The sequence below is a fragment of the Pinus tabuliformis genome, chromosome 7 (assembly GCF_031772625.1).
Source record: "Pinus tabuliformis cultivar Carrire ecotype Pingquan chromosome 7, CPIR1, whole genome shotgun sequence".
Lineage (NCBI taxonomy): Eukaryota > Viridiplantae > Streptophyta > Pinopsida > Pinales > Pinaceae > Pinus > Pinus tabuliformis.
The window spans coordinates 206,759,501-206,773,128 of NC_142293.1; positions in this window are offsets into that span (position 1 = coordinate 206,759,501).

Sequence of the window (13,628 nt, forward strand, 5' to 3'; positions counted from 1 at the left end):
ATAAGTGCCTTGCAATGATAGAAAATTCTGTCGCACACACCACCAGTTCCTTCTTTTGTTGACTTGTATATTCTTCCAGAGCTGTCGTCAAGAAGTGTATAATATCTTCAAATTGGATGTCCGCAACGCATACTGCAAAGAGCTATGCGTCAGGCAGTCCTTCCTCCAAATTAGTAGGCTCTTTGCTAGTTTCAACGCGTGACAGATGATTAGGTCCTGCATTCAATCATCCTCGTTTCAAAATGACTTCAAAATCATATTCTTGGAACAACAACAGCCACCTACATATCTTTCCCCCCAACACTAGCTTATTGACTAGGTATTTCAATGCAGAATGGTCTGTATACATCTTAAAATGTCCACCCAACAGATAATGCCTAAACTTCTGGACCGCGTACACCATACCTAATCCTTCGCGCTCTGTCTTGGAATAATTTTTCTTAGCTTTGGACAGTCTCCTACTTGCGAACGCTATAGGGTGATCCAAGTCCCCTTCACTGGCCTGTGTCAGTACTGCTCCCAACGCAATACATGACGCGTCCACATGCACATGAAATTCCTTCTTCCAATCTAGGAAGACTAGGATCGGCGCGGTGACCATTTTCTCCTTTAGCACATCCAAGCTCTTCTGGCATTCTTCATTCCGACATAACGTAACATCCTTCTTTAACAATTTTTCCACAGTGATCAGGGCATAGCTCTTAATGAATTCCTATGGTATCCTGTGTGCCACAACGTTGCGCACAACTATTTCACACTCCTTCACACCTCCAAATTGATTATGACCGTGATCTTTGCAGGGTCTACCATCAAGCCTTGTCTGCATACCACATGGCCCAGCAAGATCTTAGAAGGGACATAAAACAAACATTTCTTCAGATTGAGCATGATTCGGTACCTTCAGCATGTATCTAGCATCAAGCGCAGACTTGCCACATGGCTCTTTACCAATCCAAACACCGTCCAATTGTTAAAGTATACCCCTAGAAATTTGTGAATGAAATCCTTGAACGCCGCGATGACTATGCACAAAAAGATCGACGGCGCATTCTTCAACCCAAAAGGCATCCCTGTATACTGGAAGCATCCCCATTTAGTCACGAAGGTCGTCTTACTTCTATCCTCTAGCGCGATCTTGAACTAATGGTACCCAGAGAATCCATCAGTGAATGAATATGCTTCTTGGCCACCAACATTATCCAGGACCTCATCGGTGAACGGAGTTCGGAAGGGATCATGTACGCAGGCATCATTCAATTTCCTAAGATCTATGCATATCCTTATTTCTTCCTTCTACTTCTTTTCCTGAACCACTATTGGGCTCACCCAAACAAATTCTTCCACCGATTCAATAATACCTGCCACGATCATCTTGTCTAACTCTAAGCGGACCCTTTCTTTGTACTTTGGATTGAGGTGGTAAGGTCTTTGCTTCACAAGTTTTGAATCATGTTTTAGGGTGATCTTCATGACACCCAGGTCCCCATTTATCCCTTTTAGATCTGGAAAAATTGTGGGAAATAAATCCTGATATTTTCGAAGTAGTTCGGCGACCTTATCTACTGTTGCGTCATCCCAGTAGTCCCCAATCTTTGCAAACTTCGGCTCTGCCTCCATGTCAATGTTCACATGTCTAGTTTTGAGTGGCTCAATTATGTCAGGGTTCTCTAGTTGTGGTCCTTCAACTTTGCGGTGACCTTTAGTCTCCAAGATATTAATCTTCCTTGGGTCTTCGTCTTCTTCTTCAGTTGTCACATTTTAGCACTCCAGTGCGTGGCTCAGCTAGGTAGTACAATCAGGTTGAATCAAATCTAGAAGATCATGCGGTATCCTGAAAATTGTTATCTTAATCTCCTGCAACGCTTCATCGATAGACTCAAATCTATCCTCAGAACTGAATGTCATAAAAAATCTTTCACGCAAGATATCCCATTCTTCAGTGCCATGGTGGAGTTTTGTCTCCAAGTACCAATTCATTGGTATAACATCCAATGTATGAAAAAACAGATGGACCCACTCCGGTTGAGGCTTTGCTCCGTACACTTAGTCCATTTGGCCAAATGGTCGCGCAGATCATTTCTTCCATCATACTTTTCTGTTAATCGCACCTTCGGATGACCAAATCAAACCCTCATCATCCTCCTATATTCGCGCCAATCATCAAAACTATCTTTGTGCATACCCCACCACCTTGCGGGCGTAGGGCGCAGCGCCTAATCCAATGCTTGGAAGTAATGCTTCTCTGGCACTTCCTTTTCAAATGCATCCAAAAAGTGATCAACATCAGTTAACCCATCATAGTAAGGTAGATTTCTTACCTCTGATGATACACAATGCAACGACTTGGTCATCATATTACAGCGCAGCGTAGATACTTCATGCAGTTGATTCTGCCAGTGCTCTAGTTCTTCGTCTGAATTTGATGTGCAGGAGCTCTCGCGATCCCACGTAATACGTCCGTCTGTTGTCAGATTCACCCAATCCTGATCCCATGTGGTTATTTTGTAAATCTGGTCCAAATCGTCATCACTTTCATAATCGCGGACTAGTTCAATATAGTAAGGTCCTTCTCAGGGTCCAGTGGCACCACTACGCGGATGATTTCTTCTCAAACATCATCTTTCACTTCTTCAGATTGATTACCCCATTTATGTCAGTGGCCCAATCAATCCCAAGGAGCGTGGGGTAAGGATAGTTGTCATCCACAATCTCTATCACTTCAAAATCAGCTAGTGCACTCGCGCCTTCGATATCAATTGTTACCCCCTACAACCTCCCCATTAGGATGATTTTTTGCTGATTCGCCATCCTTAACTGAATCGGAGACCACTGTAGTGTTGGTGACCCCATTCGCTCCCACGTCTATTTAGGCAAAACATTCGCGTTGGACCCTAGGTCCAAGATAACTTGGTCCATTTCGTATTCTCCTATCTGCGCGGTGAGTCTCATCTCATGTCCAATCCTTGCCTTATGCTTACCAAGCTTTCTAACTATGTGCGGTCCATTAGTAGTGTTTTCCTTGCCAGCACACCTATTGATCAGCTCCTGCAGTCCCTTCATAGCCTTGCTATTGCAGAACAGTTTCATGCAGGTCTCCAAGAATGTGGTAATCATGGATGGGTCCATTTCTTCAGCCAACTTCTCTTGACTCCCTGAAGTAGAGGCGTCAACGAAACTTTTTCTTCACTTCCATAAATGTTTCTTTCATGCGTTCTAGATCAAACCCGGTCTCCTTTTCTGGTGCTTTGTGGACCCACTCACCTTCTTCAGGCTGCTTCCCCTTATCCTCACCAGTCGTTGCTCCACTCCGTAGCACAATATTTACCTTAGGGTCTTCCTCGCGAGGCTCAACCCTCACTATCTGCAGGTTTTGAGTCGGTTGTTGAGGTTGCGCCCCCTTCTTTCGTATCTTAGCTAACAATATAGGGCAATCCTTTGTCGCATGGTCAAACTGAGTACAATAGCGGCATGACAACCGCATCGGATTTGAGCAGTCTCGTGCGTAGTGTCCTGGTCCTCCACAATTGTAATAAATAATCTGCCCTCGACCTCTACCAGGTCCTCCTCCACCTTAGCCTCAGACGTGTCCCTGATACTCGCCTCGCGCTCCTCTAGTGCCTTGGTCTGGAGGTCGCGCTTCTACCTACACCCTGTATGCAAGGGTCCTATCCATCATTAATTCGTAACTCTGGCAATTGCGCTCATCATGACCCACAGATTGACAAAAGTTGCAGAAGAGTTGTTGTGGTGTCTGTACGAATTTCTGCAGCAAATGGAAATCTCCTGTCGCATGTTTCTTAGCTACCTGACAAATAGCACACCATAGTGCAGGCCTTGTACTTGGCCCTACTGCAACTTCCAGCCTCAAAGGCATTGGTCCCCCTGATGCAACACAATTTGCAAAAACAAGACAGTGATATTTGTCATACCCCTGGCTTTTGCACTTTAGGCACCACACTTCTTTGTGTGCCTTTGGCCGAGTTATTTTTTCTTTCTTCAGAGTTTGCATTTCGAGGCAAAGGTTTTGCAACTGTGCATGAATCTGCTAAACCCCCAGATTAGCATCCTGCATTGGTGTCTCGTGCTATCTCATCACAATTTCTAGAGCTTCCACCTGTGTCCCGATCTTCTGTTGTGGTTGCGCAACCCTTAGATGAGGCAGGAGCGAGGCCACAAACCATTCACGGTGCTTCCCATCAGTCAAATTCATGTTGGCTTCATAGATCATACACTTCAATATTTGATCCAAATCCCAGGGGTCTCTCTAGGCTTTATCATGATCTCTTTGAATCCCACAATTGATTTCACCTCACACTTAGGTCTACTAAATTCCTTATTCAGTGCAGTCTGAATATCTGCCAACACAGACGTCAGATTATCAGTGCAGTACTTAATGTACCAAGTTAGTGCGCGGTCCTGCAAAGCACTAACCAATTTCGCTTTCTTCATTTGATCATCCGTGATACCTTGAGCTTTCCATACATCCTCTGCGACGAACCAAAACTGGTCCGGATCTTCATTTCCTACACCCTTGAACACAGGTAGCTTTACGGAGTTCGCCATGTTGAACAGTGGTGGAGGTGGCGGCGGTGTGGGTGAGGGGGTAAGCGGTGGAGGTGAGGATGGAGGTGGTGTGGGTGGATGAGGTGAGGATGGAGGTGGTGTAGGTATTCACGGGAATCCCTGTCTTATCAACTGAATAGCGCTCAACGGAGAAGCCTGTGCTGCTCCTTCGTCGTCACTCAAAGGAGGCTTAATCAACGGGCTATATTCAAGGCCTTTTCTTCCTCTGTCCCTGAAAGTCCTTCCACTTCGTGTAGCCCCAAACATCAAGGTAGCTGCATAACCTACTTTTCACACAAGAGCATCTTAATACAAGAAATAACGATTTCAAATACTTACCTCGCGACCCTTTGAAGAAGCGGCGCTTTGCTTCGCTGTAATTGACTGAAGTATCGACCGCGAACTCTGTCACAAACCCTCCTATGATACGGTCGAGCCAATGATCAACAATGCGCGCGATCTTATCTTCAGAGGCTTCCAATTTCTGCACTAACTCTGGGGTCCAAACAATTGGACCATCAAGCCTCCACCTCCCTTGGCCGTCTGCCAACTTCGCGATCCACTCGTATAATTCAATTGGGAAGGAACAAAAGAATATTTGTGTATCTCTATGTACAGATATCTATCCAACCACTGTTCTTTCGTCAATCACGGATTCTTGTTTTCTTGCGCTGCGAATTCGTGGATCTTTCTATCCAACCAGTCTTCAATCTCCTTCTTAGTTGGATTCCAATGATCCCACATCACACATCTCATTATGCAGATCCCAATCTCGGAAATAGAACCATTTGTTTTCCTCTCTCTCTATATATATAATAAAATATATATAGAGAGAGAGGAAAAGGTTAAAGCTGGATAAATATACACCACCATATACTCGTTCAATGTCGTCGTCAATGTCAATGGCTGATTTTAATAAAAAAATTGATAAATTTGGAGACTAAAGTAACTGGACATGCCAAAAAAATCGAGGAGCTCTAGGATACAACCAAGAGAATAGAAAGTCAGCTCGCGCAAAACCATAACAAATTTAAAAAGGATCATGCAATCCTTTCAAATAAGGTGGATCTAAATCATAATCAAGCAATGGTGATGTTGACCTCTATTTGTGACAAGTTGAAGATTACACCCGATCAAATACCCAGAATAACGAAGGTACTCAACATCTCAATCTGTCGGATACACCAAACTCTTTAGACTCACATGAGAAACCCGAGTCTCCAAAAGCATCGTCCATACCCCATCAACAAAATAGTAACATGAATTTTCAAAATATGCAACTCTGGAATCAATACTCAAATATGCAGTTCGTGAATCAATACCCATTCTTCACTCCACCAGTTACTACATATCAACGAAGAGCAAAACTTGAGCTCTCCAAATTTGATGGTAATGAGAAGTGTAGTGTTGCATGGTTCAATAAAGTAGAAGAACATTTCAAGGTTTACGGTATTGACAATGATGATGAAAAGATCAAGCATGTGTCCATGCAAATGGGAGGCGAAGCATATAATTGGTACATGTGGTGGAAAAAGACGACACTTGCTATCAGTGGGAAGAAATTCAAAAATGCATTCTTTAAGAGGTTCCAAGGTGTCAAGGAAGAAAAGTTCTTCTTAGCACTCAACAGACTGCAACAAAAAGAAGATGTGGACAAACACACTCGAGAATGGGAAACTTTAGCTACACGAGTACCAGGATTATCAGAAACTTGTCTCATTTAGTCATACATCATGGGACTTAAATCCCATCTCCAGACTGAGCTTGAGCTTGATGACATCACTTCTATAGAAGTAGCAAGACAGAAGGCAAAAGAAGCTGAAAAGAAGCAGGAAAAGATGCAGTGGCCAAAAGTTGAAAGAGTATATTTGAGACGAAGATTTCCCAGAATTGTGAACACGGATAATACAAAATATGTTCCACCACATCTTCGTGAAGGAGAAAAATCTAACTTGGAAATGCAAAAAATGAAAGAAGGCAAGTGCAAACATTGTGGCGAAAAATGGGACCCTAAACATAGATGCGCTAAGGGAAAAGAAACTAAGAACCTGTATAAGTGTGAAGCAACTTATGATTCAGACAATAATCACTATTGAGTTATTAATAAAATATATATGTTTTTGTCTGAGTTTTTATACTCCACTTGCCCACAAGTACAATGTTAAAGGCCATGATATGGGGTCAACACATTTTAGTTGTGGCCAAATGCTTCAAATGAAGCAACCTTGTATTGGGGTCATCTGTCCTCATTCACACTCAAAACATTACAGCATGGAAATTGTGTGGAGACACCTTGTAATATTTCTTTATGTCTCCATTTCGTGGGTTCTAATTTACCATCAGAAGGGGATGTCCTATCGCATGGGTCAAATTCTATAGAGTTTCCTTTGGTTTGACACATATGTCAAGTCTGTGGTATGGGGTCATTTGAGCCAAGTGTAATGTGAATCCATTGCTTTTATATGTAACCACCTTTTGAAGACAAGGTTACATGTTATTTGTAAGCATGGGAAAGTCTACTCACATAAATTGTGAAAGCTAATACATGCCTTGCATTGATTGTTTATGTGTCTCAAGGTGAGACTGGCCAATTTTAATGATAGATGCATCCCATAATTTATGGAGGATATATGGAAGTTTAACATTATTCAAGCCACCTTCAATGTCTTGGTCATAGAGACTGTTACCGCAAAATTCAAAGCAAAGCCTCACTAAACAACATAAATTGAGAGCAACAGTGGGAGAGTTAGCACTGTCACATCCACAATTACTCCCCTCGTTTCTATGGTTGGACACAATCCACTACAAGGAGGCTTCCCTACTAGATCTTAGGGATCAAGTAACACAAATAGACTTAGGCTAAATGCCTCCTAAGGGTTCTACACCATGATTTCCCCCAAGGATAAGTACAATGATTAGGGTTTTGGATGATTTATGGTATAATTCCAAGTAGACAAGTTCAAGAGTTCCTATGGTTCAATCTAGAAGGCTTAAGTTAACCAATGGAGGCTCAAATGGGTTCCCAAATACAAGCAATCAAGAAATTACAATTGGCTATTGTAAATTAGGGTTTTAACCAGCAAATTTACATCATGCAAATAACATTATAACAACAACAAAATTTAGCCTTAGAATCTATGATAAACAAGTGAAAAATTAGTGCTAAATAAAGAATAAATAGAGGAAATAATTACAGCAATTTTCAATGAATGAAAACACATATAACAGCACAATAATTCCTTCATGTTAGCCCTAAATTGTGTTTGAAAACTACATAAAAATGGTATTTTTACTTTTCCAAATAAATGCATACAAGTCTAACTCTGATGAAAATAATGTAGAAATGGATGATTTTGATGTAATATAGTCATAATTTATTCTAGAAAATACAATATAAAAATATTTAGGGTTTTTGAATGATTAGCACAATGGATAATACTGGAGCCTTTCTCAATCTAGGACTAGTGGAGTCCATGAGTAAAAATCTATGGAAGAAAAGAGATGGATGTGGTTTCAAAGAAATTGAGGAAGAAAAATCTGTGTTATTTAACTTTTTAACCCTAGTGTCCTCTTCTCTTCATTGGAGATTGAAAGGGAAGGAGCTAAACCTTGGTCACCTCAATAGAAACTTGATGAAAATCATTTGCAAGGAGATTTTAGAGCAATAAAACATTAACAGAACCCTGGTGAAATTTTCATTAAATCGTATTTCATCAACAAGAACAAGATGGAAGAAGATACATTCATTAACATAGCACATATCATCAAAGAATTTACCAATAATCATCCAAGAGAGAACCATCTGCAAAACATCCTTCATAAGAATTTTGTTGCACTAGTGCTCCATAGTACATAAGAGAGAAAACATCAATTAGCTAGTGCCATTTATCTCCAAGTGTGACAATTATCCAAGGCAAATCAACTTCCCTCTATTTATGTTGGGCTAACTGAGTTGTTTTCCCCTAATTTAGCCTAAAAGCCCTAAAATAATAATAAATCACAATTACAAGTTGGAGAGGTCATAAACTGATCCCCGAAAGATAGCTAGATAAATGATGTAACATAAAAAAATGCCTCAATTAACCCACACTTGCAAGTTAAATTTCCTTCAAGGGTGACGTCATTCTCCAAAAGGAGTGTCTCTCTTTGAAAAGTGCAATAAATGGCTCTAATGGGTGCATCTCATCCCAAAGGTCATCTGTCCTAATGAAATGGATACATAATAGCAAGGCCCCCTCAACCTTATGTGATCCATAAAAGTTCCCATGTTAGCCTTCCAAGTATCAAGAAGGGGATGTCATAATGTTAGGGCATGATGTCATCATCGAGGGGATGGTACACTATTCTCCATGAGAGATCATAAATTTCATCCATCCTACAAATCAACCTCATTACCAAGATGTCAACTCATTCAGGATGTAGGGAAGTAATTAATCCATAGGCCCAAGGTTTTTCATTTGCAGCTCCTTTTGACTTGATAGGGTTTTAATCCCAAACCCTAATGCTTATTCTTCATCGATCATTCTCGCATTCTTCATCATTTTTAACAATGGGAATCCTAGGGCTTTACAAATCATAGGACTTTCTTGTTCAAACCCTTAGAGATCTGCAAGTCTTTAGCCAAAACATGAAACCAAAAACAATCCTTTCAATTTGGAGACTTATAGTGGAGCTATAGGTTGGCTATTTAGCAATGAATATCGTCCTTCTTCTGCTCGAATATTTATATGAGGCACTGTATTTGAGGTTCTTGACTTCAAGTAGTATTCCTATTCTCAACTTTATTTCTTCCACACAATTCATGTAATCGAATTCCTCAGAGATGTAAGGCAACTTGGAGCCTAGACTTGTCACAAATCCTGCATGCTACAATCATTGCCCATGATAGACTTGGTTCTTTTTGTTAATGCACTAGGCAAAATTTTGGCCATAGGAGCACATCCTCAAAGATCACTATAATTCCTTTTGGAATACACTGATCACATATTATTTAAATTACTACCATATTGACATATACCATCACTGTGGGATATACCTAGTCCCATATACGGTCCAAGTTTCATTATCATATCAACTTACTATCAAGTCAATCAATGTTGCATCATACCACTGACATATCAAACATATGTTTGAGAACTTATACAAGAGTATATATCATCAAAATCACACCCAAATTGTACATATTCCAATCACTGTTACTCATGCAAGCATTGCGTACCTACTATACATTACATACCTCTCAATTTATATTAAATGTGTCTCTCTTATCATGTCCTAGATGTATTGTAACAATTTGGATGGATTGTAACAACTCTGCCAGGATAAAACTCAGGTCACAATCATATTACTATCTGCCATGGCATACATACAATCTGCTATGTCATACATACAATCTGCCATATCATACACACTGTTTACCATGTCATACATACCAAGGGTGTCTGCCATGTCATATATGCATTGTTTGCCATACTGTCTGTGATGTCATACATACCAAGGGTGTCTTCCATGTCATATACATTGTCTGTCAAGTCTTCTCTACGAATGTTAATGACATACATATTATAAGGTTGTACTGAGACTCACATCATTATTTAGCAATTGTTATAGCAACTTTGGATCATGTACCTTGCCACAACATACTCACATACATACTCCAGTGTACTTCACATCATATACTATCATACTTTAGGAGATGGCTTCGATTATCACATACATACTATGTTGTATATGCTATACGCAAAATATACCAGTGTTGAGAACATCTCGATAACATCTCGATTTAATCTTGAAATCACGATATTTTGGCCTAGCTGATGTTTGCCGATTTTTACAGATATTTTTATTGATCTTAATTTTGCTATGTTTGCCGATTTTTACCGATATTTTCCCGATTTTTACGATTTTTTGGTTTTTCAGACCCTTATCGATTTTATCCCGATGCTGATGGTCGCAACATTGATATATACTCTTTGCAATTTGAGCACTCCATATAACATGCCTTTGTCACTAGATCATGTAAACTATGTAATGCATGGATCAAGCAATTGTAGCATTTTTCACCTCAGAATGACTCAGATCTTACAACAACATACTCACTGTAAAATCTGGCAACATTGAAGTATACTTTTTAACAATCCTAGTATCTGACTCATATCATTTTGAATGATCAGGCACGGATTACATATATCAGTCTCGGATCTTCTCGGACCACAAGCAAGCAAGGTTCTCCAGATAATTCGAATAAGGGGCACAGACCTTAGAGCCTCTGAACTTTGTTCTTTGGATCTAATCAGTAGTATAGGATTTGAACTTAGATTAGGTTTTAGAAGAGATGGAGAATGAAGGTCATCTTCATTTGTTTACCCATCAATTTCCTTAGAGACCTTGCCACAGAGTTCACAGGTAGTTCATGAATTGCTATACGAGGCTCGCATAGAGAATAGGCCAGTATCATGTCACGGGGCATTCACTTTCTTCAGAGAGACAATGCCTCAGGTCTACAAGCATATCGATGCCATTTAGGAAAAGTTTTCCTTCTCTCGACAGCCACTACAAAAGGAGTTTGGCCCTTCTCATGTAGTCATATAAATGCTTCAAATTATTTTCCATGCAAGAGCCTCAGATCTCTACTGTGGCTTGGACTAGAACCTCAGACCTTCGTAATGCTATAGAATAGAAATTTGGAGGTCTGAAACTGAAGGGTAATAGTATGATTGTACAAAGAATTTCGACTGTCCCTCCATAGAAGTACCCTTCTCAAACTCAAATTGATCTTGGCTTATAACTAGGCTATACTAATCTTGAATCCAACTTCGCTTTGATACCATGTTGAAATTCTATTGTTGCAATGACTAGAATAGTTTTTCACAATTGATAACTACTTCTATTGATGCAAACGATTCCTTCTTTATACTTTAATCAACAAGTAGCTATACATGAAAAATTTCAACCATTAATTCTTCAACAAGAGCAGTAAATAAAAATCATAATAGACAATGAACAGTAGACAATAAACAAGAGACAAGAGATACCAAGATTAGGCTCATTGCCAGGACAAAACCCACAAGGGGAAAACACGAAATTATTTCCTTATGAGAGAGAGGTTGTGTCCATCAAAGTTATATCAAAATTGTTCCAACAAATCCAAAAACAGTCTTCAATGAAATACCAGTCAAATTCTGCCAATAGTAAGAGAGATAATCAACTTTTGTCCAATGAATAAGGTTTGCACAAAGATGCCAAAATTATGGTTTGAGATCCTTGTCACAAGAGGCCGAAAATAATCCTAAAATGTCCACAGAAGCTCGGCCCAAATTTACTGTCAAAAAACCTCGGTCAACCCAAGTCAACGTCTTGCAAAAGAACGAAATCACAGTCCCAAGAATCAACAAACTTTTCAGAGGTATTCAGCTTTCAAAGAGATTAGGTTTGCGGTGGAATGAATGTGAATAAATCCAAGCCAAACTTCAATGCAGATACCAAAAGAAAGTCAACACAGCTGTAATAATCCTCTTTCCGTCCTTTGCATGTGTGGTATTACTTGTCTAACTGCAGATCAAATGCTTGATGAGATGGTTGGCCGAAATGAGTGCCAAAGAGCTCATATATATGTTGAAATTTGGTACTGGAGGACAGGTGGTTCCCTTAGGCTTTGATCTTTGGCCTAGGGAAAAGTGTCCAAAAGAATTTAATTTTTCTCCTAAAGTGACTTTATAATTTTTATAAAGTCAAATCTAATTTAAAAGTGACTTTAAGTAATAAAGTTACTAAAGTCTAATTTTAAAGTGACTTTTATAAAGTCAATGAAAAATTAGAAAGGAAAAGTGACTTTGGAAATAAATGACTAAGTGGGTCTTTATTAAAGTGAGGTGAATTAAAAAATAGAAAGTGAGATTTAAATGAGCATTTAATCTCAGCCCTAGATCTCAATCTATTTCAGCCATTGGATTTAGGGCGCACCCAAAAGTCACTTAGGGTTGGATTAAGGGAGGAAAAGGAGGAAAAGATCATTCATTCTTTCATGAGCAGATTGAGAGAGAGAGAGCAAGAGAGTAAGGGAGATTTCTGGACAGAGAGGAGAAGGAGGCAGCAGCTTGGCACACATACCAAGGTAGCATTTAAGCAAATCCGTATAGTTGAATGAGCAAACAGTAAAAGGCAGATTTTTCGCACAGAAATCAAGGGTCGTACAGTCGATTTTCTGCACAAAAATCGAGGTCGTACAACCCGTACAGCTGTCCGTACAGTCCGTATTTCAGCCGTATAGCAGTTTTCAGTGTTTTGTTTTGCTGTTCGGAAATTTCCAGTGCGCTGTGAGGTTTAGAAATCGAGATAAATTGTAAAATTTGTTTGCTGAATTTTTTGCTGAATATTTCTCACTGTAAAAGGAATTTTCCAGAAATAAGAAAGAGCTCTCGAACTGGTTTTCCCCAAGAGTTGTAGGGGGTTTTTCCAGGGTCACCTTGACCAAAAATCTCTGTGTTTAAATGTGTTATAATGGCTGTTTGTACCTGCTGATTTTTATTTCTGCATTTTCTAGCATTCTGTAAAATTTCCAGAATTTGTGTTTTCAGCAAAAAATTATTTTTTCGGTTGTTGAATGTATGGATATGGAAAAGGGCATTTAACTATATTGGAGAAATAAGGTGAAACTGAAAACCAGGGTGGGAAATGAGAAATTTTTACATGGTATCAGAGCTTGAGTGCTGAAGTGCAGTTTGGGACAGCAAGGAACAAAATTACAGCCTGCTGATTTTTCACTCAGAAAATTCCAGCAAGCTGATTTTTCACAAACAACAGTTTTTATCTTTATTACAGCAGTGCTTTTTTTTCAGTTTTAGGACAGCAGGATGTCATTGGAATTGAGGGTGGAGGATAGGTTGGATGGGTATACAAACTACAGTGTTTGGAAGGAGAGAATGCAGAGTATCTTTGAGGAGGCAGAAGTCTGGGACATCATGGTGCATACCACACAGAACCCTGTTGTTGTGCCTACTAATGCCACTCAGTTGGCTGAGTATAATAAAAAGAACAACAAGGGTAAGAGACTGATTCTAGACGGA